The following is a 12961-nucleotide window of genomic DNA, read 5'->3' as shown; positions in this document are numbered from 1 at the left end:
AACTTCCTGGCAACCCCAGAAATACACGTGTAAAAATGAAGAGATACATGTCCGAGTGTCAAAGCGCGTAATTGGTGGAAATGTCCTCAATGCGTATGTGCGTCTGTGACGTGTGTATAAAAGGTACGTGTAGAACGTCATTTCCTTGTACGTGCTTTTCGTGGAGAGCGAGTGGGTGAATTCTGTACTTCTTGTCGGTTCACACGCGATTTACTTCACGGCGTTTCCAGTTCGTACTCCCTGTTACCTCTGACAGCTTTTTCTCTTTTCCTCTTTTTCCTGGGCCTGTTTCCTCAAACAGCGTTCCCTTCTACTGTTGTCCTGTCTCCTCAGACAGCGTACAATTCTTCTTTTGGCGGGGGTGTTGCCAACGCGCACACGTGCATATTTTTCACGCTTTTGTTCCTGGCAGACGGTGAGTCGCGCACGTATTTAACATCTGTGCTTGCCCCGTGTGTCGCGTAACCCTTCAGCGGTCATTCTAGGCTGCGTGTGACACGCATACGTTCATTCTTGTGTGTTAGGGAGAATTCTCTGTTTAGGCTGAATTTCCTAACCTAGTGAGTCCCCCAGCAGCTTTGCTGGATTTCTGGAGTTTGTTTTTTCCATCCTGCCAAGAGTGGGACTCTTTTCCTCCCACCCTTGGACATGAATGTGTGTAATTCCTTTGAATGTCAATGTGTTCTATGGGCTATGGGGTCTTTTACTCCATAGGGTCTCATATGTGTTGCTATGTGTGTTACACCGCACCCTACGTGCCGCAACTCTGGGGCGTCCTAGCGGACCTCCATCATAGACTCCATACCCGGGGACTGACTACTGTCTCCCCGGGCATGTAAAGTCACCATTGGCTTTACTAGACCTAAATTTATTAACAGAACTAGTACCAACCATCCTATTGTGGATGTTCTAGTAGGGGTAATTCGATTACTCCTGGATCTGTTATTCGAGGGGGCACTGTCCCGTTCCCCTCGTCGAGTTTTGGCAGGTGGCAGTGGAAACTACTTGTTATGTTCGACCCCGAACATAACCCTATGGGACTCTTCCCGTTGTTGGCGATTGATACTTTTCCTCGTTAATCTCTAACATACCACCGGTCTACTTATCTTAAATAAGTTTATCGGATGGTATTTTCTGCCAGAACTCGGTTTTTAAAATGGCGTCTGTGTTCATCTCTGTGACTCCTAAACCAAAGGTTGAGCCCTTTGTTCCACTTTTGGCGGGCCTCTGTAGAGACGCTGCAAAGTGGTGCCATTCTGTCTGGGTTACTACAGGGGTGTGGGAGGGGGTTAAGGCACCCTGGACTGAGTTGCCTTGCCAACTCCGGTCGCACTCTGGTGTGATTGGCCCAAGTGGTGAGCCTCCCCGCTCACCACTTAGCGTGTGTTGATTGACAGCTAGGCTGAATGAATGGGGGTTTTCTGCATAAAAGCAGGGCTTTTGGGACTGGATCTTCAGAAGTCGCCACAGGACCTAAGAATCCGACGAGGCCGACCTGCAAGACGACACTCCCGGTGGAGCCCTGCAGAACTGACTCACCACTTCCCGACGAAAGAGGAGATCTCCCTGCCGGAGAGTCTCTTCCCTGACTGGTGCGAACAACCAGTCCCCTTTGCTTTTTCTTCGCCTCAGGATGCAGTGGTCGAATTGCCCGTGCAGAGCACCTCGGCAACCGGATAGCCACTACCCCTGTACCGCAACCAAAAGGTGGTGCCTTGTGACGGAGCACTCCGCGGCTGGTCTCTTCCCTGGTGGTGCACCGGACTTCACTTTTCTTCGACGACGAGATCATCTCTACTCTTGGCAAAGACCCGACGTGCATCCACCACCAGGAACAACTGCCCCCGCCGGAGCTGGCTCTCCACAAACAAGGTACCTTGTCCTCCTGGCTTCCCTTTTGATCGGTTCGAGTGAGGTGTCTTAATCCTCTCCTTTCCGTTGGGTCGCTTACAAGCTTTCTCACGTATTGTTCTGAACTGGTTCAATCTGGCGATAACAATTTGCTACAAAGACTCGAACGCATTTCCACTAAGAGACTTTTTGGGACATATCGCCTTGCCTCTCTCCGAGTGGGCCTGGTCTCTGAACTTTATGATCTACTATGGTTCTTGCCTTCTTGCCTTTCATTTTTCCTGTGAAGTATTGAACTGTGTTGATTTCGTAACCTGCTTATTTTTCTCTCCCGTCCTAACTAATATTAGAGTGCCATCTAGGTTGAGGCATACACCCCTGTCTGAAAATAAGTGATGCTGGTAGAACCTAGACTTGTCGAAAATATTGTTAGGGGGATTGATCGTTTCTTCTTCGTAGAGTAATTGTGATTGAAGTGTTTGCCGTGATAGTGCCATAGTGTTTTCCATAGATTTTCCGTTATAAATAAATACCTTAATATCTTTACACTGAGCCTTGTTGCATGTTTGCTTGTCTTACTGTGAAGAATTGCCCTATATTGTATACTCCACATACTGCTTAACTCTTCTTGAGGGAAGTCTGACTGCTCAGCCACAGCTACCAAGTGAATCTGTGTGGTACAGACTGCTACCAAGTGGGTTTACTGCCAAACACCTGTAGTCCTAAATCTTTTGCAGTGGTCCCAGAGGGAACTGCACAGGTTTCCGCCTAACATTGTGTTTCTGGGTGCCACAGCGTAGTGCAGGTTTATTTTTCCACGCACGTGTTCTAGAAGGGTTGCGTGCACCTTACTTCGCTTTTTTGGGGTGCCTGTGTGTTACGTGACCCGTCATCTTTCCCCAGGGGTGACATACAGCCTTGCTAGAGCACTAGGCTACGATTACCATCTGGTACCCAACCCCTTTGACCCCCGATTGCCCAGGACAATAGTTCACATTGACTCCCATACGCACAATAACATCAGTGCCATGGCTGGGAGGCAACCAAGCCGTAAGGGTGGCAAAGGTGGCCGAGCCCCAAGTGGTGGCCGTGGTGGATCCAGTAGGGGACGTGGCTGTGACTTGCAGGGTGCCCCTAGCCCCCATGTTTGGAAGAGCAGTCAGGGACACTGATGCCCCCCCCCCTGGTTGAGGTTACCGTGGCTGACACCATCCATGCTCAGCCCTTGTTGGACCAGCCCACTGTGGAACTAGACCTGGCACAGGGTGACTCCATGGCTGACTTCCAGGTCAGCAGGTCTAGGCCACGTGCGCCGGTGAACGTTGGTGTCATCAGGCCACGTGGATCAGGGGCAGCTAGGTCATCTGCTGCCCCGCGTAGGCAGGCTGGGGAGGCTGCAGGGGCAGCTGCGGCTCCATCCACCCCACCTCTCACACACCCATCCAGGACAGTGTCGGTCCAAGTCCATCATGCTGACATTCCCCCTGACACCATCACACTTGAGCTAATGCCTGCACCAACTCCCATGCTGAGTTTGCAATCCCACGCTCCTGCCCCTAGTGTCCAGAGTGGCGTAGGACACTCAGGATCCCCACCACCTTCCAAGCGGAAAAGGAAGAGTGCTCGTCCAGTAGAGGCTGATGCCCCAGACACGGCTACACAGTCCGGCCCGTCAAGGAAGCCCAGCTTCAATGAGGCCGAACTGAATGCACTTGTAGAGTATGTGTCCGCACATGACCGCGAAATGGTGATTGTTGCAGGATCCAAGACCACACCTGCACAACGTCAGGCACACTGGCAGACCATTGCGGACATCATAAGTGCCCTTGGAATCGTGAGGCGCACAGCTAATGAATGCTACAAGCGCTGGAATGACCTGAAGCGCAGGGCAAAGAATAAGATGGCCTCAAGTCATGCCGCAACTCTAGTGACTGGAGGTGGGTCTCCAGCAGACGACATAGAACTCATTCCACATGAGCAGGTTGCTGGGACCTATGTCACGGAGGAACAGATCCAAGGCGTGGGAGAACTGGCAGATTACGAGGCATTGTCCGGTGAGTGCACATGCATGTGTGTGTCATCCATGTGCATGGTGTGTGTGGGAGGGTTTCTGTTTGGGTGCCAGGGGAGGGTGTGTGTGCCTGAGTGGTTCGGCTCACCCATGTGCCTCTTCCTATACATTCTTGGCACCAGCATTTGGGTATAGCAGCATCCCTTCGGCCAACATTAGACATCCAGCCCAACACCACGCCAGTTGCCCTTGGAGTGTCATCTTGCCACAACACTGTTGCTTATTTACCTCTGTTTATTCAGGCAGATTGTTTGCATACCACCACTTTTACTCAGGATTTCTAGGTCCTATTGTCACATGTCTGACATGGCTATGGTACTGTGGACTGGCTGAGTTTCCTGGCATGATTAGTTTAGACATGTCCCTGTGCTATAGGACCATTTTTGACTGGCAGCTGCAGGTTAAACATTTGAACCATTACAATGAAAATAATCAATTAGATGAGCAAACTGGACTGAATGAACAATTGGTGACCTCCTCTCCCTCTTCACTTCATGGCTAGGGTACATGCCATCTGTGTGATGGCATGTGTATTTGACCTGCCAATCACTGGCCAATGTGTGATGCCACTGCTAGGCAGCATGCAGCAAATGTGTTCATCTTCCATCTTGGTGTCATCAATATGTGCCATCTGCCTCCCCATCACACGCAGTGACGGTGCATGCATGGGAGTGTTTTAGTCATGTGGGACATGTGTCAATCAAGTACTGTTTCTGTAGCCTCTCAGCCCTAATTGTGTGCCATTGTGCTAATGCCTGTTTCCATTTGTTTTCTTTTATGTCTTTGTCTTTTATGATACTGCTGGGGTTGTGGAGATGGTGCAGACCCAGGAGGGGTCTGAGGGCCGACCGACCACCAGTGAGGGACGTGGTGTGGTGGTGGGTGAGAACCCACAACTGCTGCAGGTCGTGCTCTCAAGGGGTGTCTCTGGCTGCACCTCCCCCGAGCTGTATTCAGGTGTCGATTCGGATGATGAGACCTACGTGCCGTCGCAGGTGAGTGTTCCTGGAAGGGATACTGTTCTGTCCGACCCACCTGCATCAGGGTTAGAACCCTCAATGGGGATGGCAGTGTTGGCAGGTACGCCTTTGGTGGTTACTTATGCAGGGTCACACTCTGCGACATCTGATCCTGTTCCTGGGCCAGCAGATCAGAGGGGGAATGCAGTCCTGCAGCCTCAGGCAGTGCCGGCACAGCAAGGCGCAGTTCGCCTTGCCCCAGACAGGTGTGGTGCCCGCCGACGTGGTGGCCGTACACCACCTGGCAATACTGCATGGGAGCAATCCATTTACGGTATGGCAACCCAACAGGCAGCATCATCAGAGATGATGGCTCAGGCCATGGATAGGGTGGCCACTTCCATTGTCCCCCCCGAAAGGCTGATGGAGCGACTACAGCAGGCAACCGACTCCATCTGCCAGTCACACAGGGAGGACATGTTGGCGTCTGACAGGGACAGGCGGGCGGCACTGGCGACTCTGCAGGAAGCCATCTCCATAGAGTCCCAGGGCCACAGGGAAGCTCTGAGGCTGGAACTCCTTCACCTCAGGACGACTCTTGTTGAGCTTGAGGCTTCAACAAACCAGTGACAGAACAGCAGCTGGAGCGTCTCACCCGTACGCTCTCAGCTGAGATGCAGGCAACTAGGGCGGAGGTCCGGGCATCCCGTGAGTTGTTGCATGGGGACCTCCGCACACTTATCCTCCAGAACGAGACCTACCACACCCGCATGCTTGCAGCCATGGAGGAACAGACTAGGGCTTTGCGTGGGCTGCCTCCCATAGTGCCAACACCTCCTGATGCAGCTACAGAGGGTGAGGATAGCGACAACAGTGATACTCCCACAATAGGGTAGCCGTGTAGGCCATGAGCCCATGGAGGTGTTTTTTTTCGCAAGATCCACACAGGTGGGTTTTGGTGTGCACCCTGTCCTCGGACCTCCTGGGTGGCCTCCCCCACCCACCCGGGCCCATTAATGGCCATTTTTGAATTTTTTTTTTTTTGTTTGGGACAGTGTGTTGCCTTGTGTGGCTCCCGTGGGCATATGCTGCATTGTGGCTTGGCACATGCAGGCTTGTCATGGATTTGGTTCAGATGCTTGGGTTTTTGTCACACACACCCCTCCTGCTTCCCGTTTCCATGGGCTTGCAAAGGGTGTGCCCAAGTGACATTGACGTACATGGTGACATTGGACTCCCATGAGCTGTGTGGGCAGTCTGTAGTCAATACTGTGTATACATTCATAGTGCATATTGTTGTTGTATTGTACACTGCATGGTGTATTGATATGTTCCTCTGCATCCATCTCATCCTCCATATTTGCAGGTCCATTCCTCATGTCTTCACAATGCGGACCACCTTGGAACTGGAGTCCATGTTGTAAGCAGTGCACCTACACTCTTGTGTGGCGCTAACACTGTATGCTTGGAAGTGTTCGGAGGGCTGTCATCATCAGGTGGTGAGGCTAGCTAATTTTTAAGTCTGCAATGTCATGTTTAAGGTAGGTTGGAGGTTGTGTAGGTGACTGGTATTCTTGGTAAGTATTTGGTAATGTGGGTTGTAGGTCCTGCATTACTGTGAGCATTTCATGTGTGGACATGTTTCCATTAGGGACACTGTAGCTGGTGACACTTGGGGCATGTTGTGGGGATTAATTTCTTTCCTCTCACATTGCATGACATGCCATGGTGTGTTGTGTGGCCGTGCCGGGGAAGGGGTGGGTGACATGGCACTGTTTTCATGTAGTATTTTGCGAGTGGGTATTCATTTCTGCAGCATGGAAGTGTCTTTTCATGATACTGCATTGGTGGTGTTTGTGTAGGTAGGGATGCACACATTGTGACACTTCCACATGAACAATCTCAGGCTGCTATGGTTCTGACAGTTGACAGTCCCTTTGTTCGTCTTAATTGTCAAGTCGAGTCATCATTGCTTATCAGATGGTATGTGCCAGGCCTGTGTGCACTCCACTGGGGTGTGATTTCTATGTGAAGTTTGTTTGTTTGTTTGTTTGTTTATTCATTTGTTAAGCGCACCAGACTCGTGAGTAAAAGGGCGCCGTAATATGGAAATTGAAGACTTAAATAGTTGCGTATACACATGTTACAATATTTACATAATAGCAAGATATACATGTTTTTAAAAAAATTTTTTTTTTTTTTTACATGATTACAGGATAAATACAATGTACAGAAAAGGACGAAGAAATGAATAGCCAGTGAGATTAGATAAATAAACAGTAGGCACTATACAGAGGATAATTGTGCCACGTGGGGCCCTTTGTAGAATACTAGGCTCCCGCGTAGGTCACAGTGCGCAAGGTCTTCAGAACCTAGTGCAAAAGTCAAAATTAGTACAGTGGTCCACAGTTACTGCAGGATGACCAAGTCACTAAGGAGGTGGGCAGGTCCTCTAAGGGTGATGGGAGACTAAGGATCCATGGCAGTGATATGTTTTATTACATTTTTTCTGAACTTTAGGTAGGGTTGGTCTGCTCTCAGCTCCTGAGGCAGTGAGTTCCAGCGTTTAGCTGCCTTAACAGTAAAGCTATTGCCCCCAATGGTGGTGAGCTTGTATTTTGGAATCGTCAGACAGTTAGTATTCCCAATTCTGATAGGTCTGAGAGAAGTTCTTCTCTGGAGTTTGTCTATGAGGTAGCTGGGGGCAGCGTTGTTGAGGGCTTTGTGAGTCAGGGAACGCGTTTTTAGTAGTATTTTGTTGGATGTAGATAGCCATTTGTGTTGACGTCTCAAGGAAGAGATATGAGTTTTTTATTTATGCCTAAGGCTGCTCTTAAAGCATTATTCTGAAGTGTTTGGAGCTTTTGAGTGGTAGATTTGTTTGCACCACTGTATAGGGCATTACAGTAGTCAATTCTGGAGAGTATTAGAGCTCTAGCCAGGATCAGACAACTATTGTCAGAGAGGAAAGGTTTACCAGCTCTGAGTAATTTGCAGGTGTAAGCCGTAGCAGAGGTAAGGGATTTGACCTGTTTATCAAAGGACAGTGTGGAGTCCAAGTAGAATCCAAGGGTTTTTACTTCCTTGGAAACTTTAATGGTATTACCGTCAATATTGAATGATGAGAATTCTTGGCCTAGTTTTTTGATATTGGCCTGCGAACCCAGAATTATAAGTTCAGTCTTATCATCGTTTAAACACAGGCCATGAGTGGCCATCCATGCTTGGATGATAAGGTAAAGTTTGTTCACCAAGCCTGTGTCCGTACCGTAATCCCCAGAAAGTGGGAGGAGAATCTGAGTATCATCTGCATAATTAGTGTAGGTGATACCCAGCTGGTCCAGTTCATCGAACAGTGGCTTAGTGAAGATATTGTAAAGGGTAGGCGAGACGCAGGACCCTTGGGGAACACCGCATAGGATGGGTGTAGGGTCGGCAGCTGCTGAGGGGGAGAAGACTCTCATGGTTCTCTCACTCAAGAAGGACTCAATCCATTTGATGGCACCCGTGGAGAAGTGAGCTGCAGAATCAAGGTGCCGGCATAGGACCTTATTGTTGACTAGATCAAATGCGGCAGAGAGGTCAAGTAGGAGCAAGAGTACTGTCCTTCCTTTGTCTCTCAACTCGTCTATTTGGGACTTTAGGTCGATTAGGGCTGTCTCTGTTCCATGTAGTGGGCGGAAACCAGATTGTCTGTTGCCTAGAAGTTTATGCAATTCCAAATGTTTTTGAATTTGATTGTAAGCAGCTTTATCCAATATTTTTAGTAGAAATGGGACCGTGGTAATGGGCCGGTAGTTGGTGGGAATAAGAGGATCTAGTGTCTGTTTCTTGAGGAGGGGTAGCACCCAGGATTGTTTAAGGTTAGCAGGTATGGTACCAGTAGCAAATGAGGCATTTATCAGTTTAGTTATAAATGGAGAGAGTTCTCTGGCAGCATCTTTTATTAGCTGTGCTGGGCAAATATCGCCTTTACAGTTCGAGGGCTTCAAAGATAGGATGATTTTTTCGACCTCTAGGGTAGACATTTTGGAAAAATGGAAGGTATTATTATGTGCCGATGGTGACTCGTTAGGCAGGAGGGTGTTAGGCGAGTACTGTAAGTTCAGAACTTCTTTTTTTTGTTGAATTTTATTCTGGAGTGTATCAATTTTATTTGCTAAGGCATGTTGGATGTCAGTACACCAGGATTTGTCCTTAGTGCAGACATCAGGGGTAATAATTTCGGACTCTAGTTCTTTAAGTATGCAAAAGAGTTCTTTCATACTTGAATTTGAGTTAGCAATACGCTTGTCGTATGAATTGCGTTTTGCCTGGCAGATTTCCTTCTTGTAGTGTGAAGAAAGTGAGGTTAGTTTGGCTTTGTTCTCAATAGAGGGGCAAAGTCTCCAATTACTTTCACTTTTATTCTTTAAGGTGCGCAGGTCTTTAAGTTGTGGGGTGAACCATTTGTTCAAGTGGGCTATTGGTTTGCTTGGCCTAAGTTTGATAGGGGCAATTTTATCCAGTGTGGTGAGCATAATGTTGTTAAATTCCTGAACTAGGCTGCTGGGGGTCTAGATTTTCAGGTAGTGCGTTGAGTGTGGGCAGAATGGCAGGGATAACTTTCTCTACCGTGATACTTTTTTTACTCCTGGTTGAGCATGGTGGCGCTAGTGGTGGAGCCAGTAGAATAGGTCTTGTAGTGGATAAGTGAAAGGAGATCACAGATTGGTCTGTCCATGCTGAAGGCAGGATGTATGAAATAGTGGCTGAGCAATTAAGGTCCGCTATCCAGTCTAATATTCTCCCTTTAAGGTGAGTAGGTTTCTTGACTTTTTGGGTGAGGCCTAGTACTTTGATCGTGTTGGCTATTTCAGTAGCGTTTTTATCTATTTGGTCATTAAAACCTAGGTTAAAGTCACCTAATAGGAGTAGTTGCGTGGTAGGTTTAAGGTTATTCATAATTATGTTATGCAGGTCTTCCTCAAAGGTACCAAGAGGGCCCGGTGGTCTATATATAAGGTGTATAGTAAGGGATTGCGAGTTATTTATCTGAATTTTGGCAGTGAGAGTTTCACAAGATTGTGATAGTAAGGTGGGGACTAGTCTAAGCCCAAGAGCGGTTTTGGAGATAATAGCAATACCGCCACCTCGGGCATTATCACGGTCTTGTCTGACTATGGTGTAGCCATCAGGGATAGCTAGCATAAGAGCAGGTCCTGCTGCATTATGGAGCCACGTTTCCGTAATTGCAAGGAAGTCCAAGTTCCCTTCAGTGATTAAGTCAGCAATATCAGTGGCGTGTGCGACTAGTGATCTTGCATTGAGCAGCGCTCCTTTGAGAGGGGAGGCATCCGGTGTTTTGTTTACTCGGCTAAGTTTGTCAGAGATATTGCAAACTTTGGGCTTATGCTTAAGTTGCGGGGTATTCGTGTTCAAGATGGACCTTGGACGGGACGGCTTAGAGTTGGGTTTGTAATTTGTTTTGAGATTGGTGGCCGGAAGGGCTCTTCTCAGTGGTTCGTGTAATTTGGCTAGTCTGGCGCAAAGTCTGTTATTTCTATTGGACGTGGCGCATGGTAAAGAGGCGTAGGGTATTATCTCTCGGGCCTTGTTGAGTAAGGAGAGATTAGGTTGCACCATGTTTATAGGGGTTAGTAGGCTAAGGTCTAAGGCAGGTACTGGTGACTGACCAGTGTATTCCTGGCTATTGGAGTCCACATGTATGGCAGTAGCCATGGTACAGAGCAGTATTGCAAGGTTTAGCATACTTCCAATTCCAGTATCAGGATGGAGTAGTATCGTAGGTAGGGGATTCCGTTACCGCTAAATGGAGCAGATAGGTGGGTAGAACTGGGGAGTGTCTAGCGTGATATGGTCAGCGGTAATTAGGCAGGCATAGTATGAGGCACGTTAATGATAACTAGTGATCATAGGATACAGCACAGTCGAAATGTGGTCTACTAGTGACCATAAGGCACATCACAATCAGAATGTGGTCTTCTAGTGGCCATAAGGCACAACACAATCAGGGTGTGGTCTACTAGTGACCATAAGGCACATCACAATCAGAATGTGGTCTTCTAGTGACCATAAGGCACAACACAATCAGAATGTGGTCTACTAGTGACCATAAGGCACATCACAATCAGAATGTGGTCTTCTAGTGACCATAAGGCACAACACAGTCAGAATGTGGTCTACTAGTGACCATAAGGCACATCACTATCAGAATGTGGTCTTCTAGTGACCATAAGGCACAACACAATTAGAATGTGGTCTACTAGTGACCATAAGGCACATCACAATCAGAATGTGGCCTACTAGTGACCATAAGGCACAGCACAGTCAAATAGGGTCAGATAGCATGATCCATACAAATGTTGGGCTATGTGGATAAACAAGTACTTTCCATAGGTGTATGCGGGCAGGTGAGGAGCGAGGTCACATGGAATGGAGAGACGTAGCAGATTGGGTGTTACATTACTTTGTGCATCTTAGCAGACAAAGGTAATGTAGTTTATAATCTATTGCTAGGGCGCCTAGATTCGATGTCACGATGGGCCGCTGGGGCACTTAATAACAGACATCACAATGTGTAACTGGAACGTAATATGCGGACTGATGGCCTGTTAAAGAGCGGGAGTGCCACGGTACAGTGCAATGCAATAGCATAGTAGTTAATAAACGACAGTAAGGTGATATAGCACAGTGGTCCGTGAGCATCTGAGCAGTCAGGTGGCTTAGGCAGGTACGATTTAGCAGATTACACATAGGGTGTTATGTTGTGTATTGCAGGGTGACGATTTACTCACATGGCCAGATGGATATACAGGTCCGTGGTTGAACTGCATCGTCAGTGGCGTCACGATTGTAAATACAGGATACAACGGAGGCCCACAATTATGCACCCAATGTAAAGATAGCTCAGGAACCTTCCCAAGGCAAAGCTTTGGATGGACAGCGTCTGTGGCCCAGGCTCAAAGTGCTCTGAACAGGCGCAGGAACAGGCCTTGTCCTCGCGGGCCTTCTCCGTGGTGGCCCGGCTTCCGCCTGCCGGCTGGGGCTTCTGGGAGAGTAAATGAGTGGGTTGCTAAGCAACCAGAGGCTGGTCTCGCTTACGTGCCGTGTCGGTCGGCCATTTTGGGATCAGGCTGGCGGCGTTTGCTTCGCACTCGCAATCAGCTGATTGTGGTTCCGAAGCAGAGATAAAGCGGAGACATGTGCAATGCTGTAGGATGTAGCCGGAGCTTGCTACACTACGTGCTGCTGATGGGACTCCTGTCCTTTGTAGCTGCAGCTCGAGGCGAGGGATCGATGGGGAACTCCTGGATGGGTGGAGATCAGGAGGGGCTCCTGCCCGCTCCTCGGATTCCGGCGAAGTGAGGCACACAGGCGCAGGAACAGGCCTTGTCCTTGCGGGCCTTCTCCATGGTGGGCCGGCTTCCGCCTGCCGGCTGGGGCTTCTGGGAGAGTAAATGAGTGGGTTGCTAAGCAACCAGAGGCTGGTCTCGCATACGTGCCGTGTCGGTCGGCCATTTTGGGATCAGGCTGGCGGCGTTTGCTTCGCACTCGCAATTAGCTGATTGTGGTTCCGAAGCAGAGGTAAAGCAGAGACACGTGCAACGCTGTAGGATGTAGCCGGAGCTTGCTACACTACGTGCTGCTGATGGGACTCCGGTCCTTTGTAGCTGCAGCTCGAGGCGAGGGATCGATGGGGAACTACTGGATGGATGGAGCTCAGGAGGGGCTCCTGCTCGCTCCTGGGATTCCGGCGAAGTGAGGCACACAGGCGCAGGAACAGGCCTTGTCCTCACGGGCCTTCTCCGTGGTGGGCCGGCTTCCGCCTGCCGGCTGGGGCTTCTGGGAGAGTAAATGAGTGGGTTGCTAAGCAACCAGAGGCTGGTCTCGCTTACGTGCCGTGTCGGTCGGCCATTTTGGGATCAGGCTGGCGGCGTTTGCTTCGCACTCGCAATCAGCTGATTGTGGTTCCGAAGCAGAGGTAAAGCGGAGACACGTGCAATGCTGTAGGATGTAGCCGGAGCTTGCTACACTACGTGCTGCTGATGGGACTCCGGTCCTTTGTAGCTGCAGCTCG

The sequence above is a fragment of the Ambystoma mexicanum genome, chromosome 5p (genome assembly GCF_040938575.1).
Source record: "Ambystoma mexicanum isolate Mex_15411 chromosome 5p, UKY_AmexF1_1, whole genome shotgun sequence".
NCBI classification, from domain to species: Eukaryota; Metazoa; Chordata; class Amphibia; order Caudata; family Ambystomatidae; genus Ambystoma; species Ambystoma mexicanum.
Note: the sequence above shows the minus strand (reverse complement) of the source record.